The sequence below is a fragment of the Megascapheus bottae genome, chromosome X (genome assembly GCF_031878675.1).
Source record: "Megascapheus bottae isolate mThoBot1 chromosome X, mThoBot2.hap1, whole genome shotgun sequence".
Taxonomy (NCBI): domain Eukaryota; kingdom Metazoa; phylum Chordata; class Mammalia; order Rodentia; family Geomyidae; genus Megascapheus; species Megascapheus bottae.
The window spans coordinates 23,289,743-23,294,894 of record NC_143547.1 but is presented as its reverse complement, the minus strand read 5'-3'; the positions used below and the strand labels follow the sequence as shown (position 1 = coordinate 23,294,894).

General features: G+C 41.7%; 1 non-coding gene across 1 annotated transcript; it reads left to right on the top strand.

Annotated features, from left to right (window-relative positions):
- Positions 1 to 1,363: 1,363 nt before the first annotated feature.
- On the top strand, positions 1,364 to 1,467 carry LOC150040593 (U6 spliceosomal RNA). Its single transcript, XR_016533996.1, has one exon. It is a non-coding gene; the product is annotated as a U6 spliceosomal RNA (small nuclear RNA).
- Positions 1,468 to 5,152: the final 3,685 nt, after the last annotated feature.

Below are 5,152 nucleotides of genomic sequence, written 5' to 3'. Positions count from 1 at the left end.
GAAGAGGGTCACTGTGCCACAGCAGCTTCACTTTTCCCTGTCCTTGGCATTGGTCAGAGAAAATACCCAGTAAATTGTATGGAAAAACATCAAGAAAATGTTCATGTGGCCAGGTACCAGTAGCTCTCACCTGTAATCCTAGCTACTCAAGAAGGCTGAGATCTGAGGATCGTGGTTCAAAACCCAGCCTCAGCAGGAAAGTCTATTGAGACTCTTATCTCCAAAGAACCACCAAAAGGACAGAAGTGAATCTGTGACTTAGGTGGTAAAAAAAGAAAAGCCAAAAAAGAGAAAAGCCCAGGGACAATATATAGGCCCTGAATTCAAGCCCAAGACTGGTACAGAAAAGAAAAACTAAGAAAAGAATAAAGAGGGCTGGGAGTTTGGCCTAGTGGTAGAGTGCTTGTCTAACATGCACGAAGACCCGGGTTCGATTCCTCGGTACCACATGCATAGCAAAAAGCCGGAAGTGGTGCTGAGGCTCAAGTGGTAGAGTGCTAGCCTTGAGAAAGTCCAAGAACAGTGCTCAGGCCCTGAGTCCAAGCCCAGTGCTAGCAAAAAAGAAAAAAAAAAGAAAAAAGAAAATGAACTTTTGACCAAATGGATACAAATTTAATGCTTCCTAAAATCATCTTTTTTATTAGCATCAATTAGTTGCACAGGAAGTTTCATGTTAACACATCCATTTATGCGTACTATGCCTACAATGCATCCTGACCAGCATCAGCCATATATTTATATGTATATATATACATATATGTATATATACATGTATATATGTATATTTCTTTTTTGTCAGTCCTGGTGCTTGAACTCATGGCCGGAGAACTGTCCTTGGGTTTCTCAAAGCCAGAGCTCTACCACTTGAGCCACAGTACCACTTCCAGCTTTTTTTTTTTTACTTCCAGCTTTTTCTATGTATGTGATACCAAGGAATCAAACCCAGGACTTCGTGCATGCTGGGCAAGTACTCTACCACTAAGTCAAACTCACAGCTCCCCTGTTAATCTTTACTAGTGATTCTCATGATAAGCAATATGTGTACTTTGGGATGCTAGTGGAATCACTGCCCTGCAAGCCCTGGATAAACAGTGTCAAACGTTGATCTAGCAGTCCTTCAAATTATATTTCTCATGTACATGCTTCCAGGAAGGACACCTAATGAAAATGGATATAAAGGGCTTTCAAATATAACTATTGCCATGAAGCTCTGGGTTCAATTCCTCAGTACCACATAAAAAGAAAAAGCTAGAAGTGGCATTGTGGCTCAAGTGGTAGAGTGCAAGCCTTGAAGCAAAAGAAACTCAGGGATAATGCTCAGGACCTGAGTTCAGGCCCCAGGCCTGGCAAAAAAAAATGAGCTGTGCTCGCTTCATCAACACATGTATTAAAACTGGAATGACACAGAGATTAGCACGGCCCCTGTGCAAGGATGACACATAAATTCGTGGTGTTTCATATTTTTTTAGTATACATCTAGGATTCTCCTAACTGAGGATCAAAACAGCTCAAAAGCTATGTACCTAAGGCCATATAGGATGAGGCTAAGCGAAATGAACTCCAGGATGTGGAAACAAGAGATTAATCTTAGTGATTGTTGTTATTTTTTTGTGTGATTGTTGTTCTTAATGTACTATGTGAAGTTGTTTCTTTTTTCTTTTTTCCCTTATATTTTATCTCATGTTGTTACTGAATCTAACTTTGGCACCTGGTATATTGTATAGACATCTATTTGTTTATTCGAAATAGGGAAGAGAAAGGGAAAAGCAAGATGATTAGGAGGGAGAGAGGAGTGGGAGAGGGGTAAGGAAAAGTGGGAGAAAAACATGAGAAGGTATCAATGTTCAAGAAGTAATGTACCTACTACCTGATGAATGTAAGTGTAACCCATCTATACATCATCCTAACAATGAAATACAATTGAAACAATAACAGGTACCTCTAGTAACTGTAACCCCTATGTACATCACTTTGACAGTATAGTTAAAATAAATAAATAAATAAAAAGAAATTTAAAAAAGAAAAGAAAAACTTAAAAAAAATTTAAAGTGAGGCTGGGAGTTTGGCCTAGTGGGAGAGTGCTTGCCTAGCATGCACAAAGACCAGGGTTCGATTCCTCCATACCACACACATAGAAAAAATCTAGACGTGGTGCTGAGGCTCAAATGGTAGAGTGCTAGCCTTGAGAAAGTCCAAGGACAGTGCTCAGGCCTTAAGTTCAAGCCAGGACTGGCAAAAAGAATTCATAAAGAGATGCCAGGCATGGTGGCTTACACCTGTAATCCTAGAAATTCAGGAGGCTGAGATCTGAGGATCAAGATTCAAAGCCAGCCCAGGCACAAAAGCACTTGAGAATCTTATATCCAATGAACCTCTAGAAAATGGGAAGTGGAGCTTGGCTCAAATGTAGGTCGGTAGCCTTGAGCTGAAGAGCTCATGGACAGCGCCAAGGCCAAGTTCAAGCCCCATGACCCACAAAAAAAAATTAAACAGTGAGCTTGTGGGGCTGGGAGTTTGGCCTAGTGGTAGAGTGCTTGCCTAGCATGCATGAAGACCTGGATTTGATTCCCTGATACTACATACACATAAAAAAGCCGGAAGTGGTTCTGTGGCTCAAGTGGTAGAGCTCTAGCCTTGAGAAAACCCAAGGGAGGGTCGTGCTCAGGCCCTGAGTTTAAACTCCAGGACTGGCAAAAAAAATGAGCTTGCTTTCTAATGGGGAGAGACCAACAACAAACAACACATATGAACACAAAAGCACAACACCCATGTGCATCTGACCAGAGAAACTCAAATTGATTAAAATAAGCTCCAAGAAACGGCAATAAGAGGTTTTTCCTTTGTTGTTTTTCCTGTTTTCTTTTCTTTTCGTCTTGGTTTTTCTGTTATCTGTCCTTTCGAGGATAAGAAGAGGCCCAAAATGAAGGGAAAAGGGATGAACACAGCAGTAGCGCTACTCACTACACACTATGTGCAATATGAACTACACAATTGGTAGGTGGGCATGGGAAGGAATACCTGGGAGAGGGCGAGGGAAGGGTCAGTGTTGCCCGACAAGAAATGTACTTATGCCGCTAGCTGGTGGCTCACGCTTGTAATCCTAGCTACTCAGGAGGCTGAGATCTGCGGATCTTGGTTCGAAGCCAGCCTCAACAGGAAAGCCCATGAAACACTTATCTCCTATTAGTCACCAGAAAACTGGAAGTGGTGCTGTGGCTCAAAGTGGTGAGCACTAACCTTGAGGAAAAGAGGTAAGGGACAGCACCCAGGCCTCGAGTTCAAGTCTAATGACAAAAAAAAGAGAAGAAAAAGAAATGTGGTTATTATCTAGCCTATAACTGGAACCCCTCTGTATATCACCTATTGTAATAACAATTTTTTAAGTTTTTTTTTAAGGGGCAGAACATAGCCTAGTGATAGAGTGCTCACCTACCATGCACAAAGCCCTGGGTTTGATTCCTTGGTACCATATACTCAGAAAAAGCCGGAAGTGGCACTGTGGATCAAGTGGCTGAGAGCTAGCCTTGAGAAAAATTGTCCACGGACAGTCCCCAGGCCTTGAGTTCAAGCCCCAGGACTGACAAAAAAAATTTAGAAACAACAAATATGCCCGGTGTGGTGGCTCATACCTGGAATCCTAGCTACTCAGGAGGCTGAGATCTGAGGATCTCAGTGCGAAGCCAGCCCAGACACTAAAGAACCTGAGAGACTCTTATCTCCACTTAATCACTAGAAAACCAGAAATGGGGCTGTGGTTCCAGGGATAGGGCGGTAGCCTTGAGTGAAGAGCTTAGCACCCAGGCCCAGAGTTCAAGTCCCACGACGACAAAAGAAGAAAAAACAGAAACAAAATCCAAGTATGGCAAATTCAATGATATATGGTTAAAAACATTTATATCACTGCATATCTTTTGATATTGCTGTGACGATTTTCCTTTTTCTTTTCCCATATCCATTTCTCCTTCTTTATGAGCCTAGTCCATCAGTATACCTGCAAAAAGGTTATTATTTCTGCCAAGATCAAAGGAAGTCCATTTTACATTCATTCTATTCTTATCATAGCAGTCACTGACCAGTTAAAATCCTAAAGTCAGAGGATGAAGCAACTTGAAACTTACCAATAGCTCTCCATCTTGCTCAGAGGTAAGTTGGACCTCATAATAGACAGACAGGAGATGCCCTCAACTATCTTCCCTCCATCACTTTAGCCAAGCTCTTGTCTCATAATTTGGACATTTTCTCTTCCCTCTGCCTCAAGTGCTTTTTCTCCAGAGTCACTTCCTTCAGAGTTTACCTAAAATCACAATACCTCTTCTATCGCAAATATCCTATCATCCTATCCCCATTCCCCTTCCTGCTTCTTTTTTGCATTCTTTAGTACACAGGTACACACACACACACACACACACACACACACACACACACACACACACACACACACACTTTCCCATATTAAATTTAATTTTATTGCCAGGGTGATATACAAAGAGAATTATAGTTTTCCCATGATTTTTTTGTGTATTCCAGTCCGGGCCTGGGCACTGCTCCTGAGCTTTTATTTATTTATTTTTTTCTCAAGGCTGGTGCTCTAACATTTGAGTCACAGCTCCACATCTGGCTCTTTTTTTGGTGGTTAATTTGGAGATAAGAGCCACTCAGATTTTTCCTGCCTCAGCTGGATTCTCAAATCTCAGCCTTCTGAGAAGCTAAGATTATAGGTGTGAGCCACTGGTGATTTCCTATACTTTAGAAACATATCCATCTATTATGGTATTTAATTGCTATTATGATTTGAAAATGTCTCTTCAAAAGGCTGACCTGCTGGAGACTTGGTGTCCAGCTGGTGGCACTATTTCCAAAGGTTCTAGAAACTGGAAAGTTGGGGCTAGCTGGAGGAAGTAGGTCAATGGAGTTAAATACTTGGGAGCAATTGTGTCCTTGAGCACTTCCTGCCTCTCTTTCTCTGCTCCCGACCATCAAGAACTGAAGAAGCCCTTTGCCTCACACTCTCTCATTGACATGACATTCTGCTGAAGGACTAGGGGCCTAGTAACCACTGGCTAAACCTCTGAGACAATGAACCAAAATAATACTTTCTCTCTTCAGTTGTTTCTGTCAGTTACTTGGTTAGAGTACCAACAGGTTTGATTAA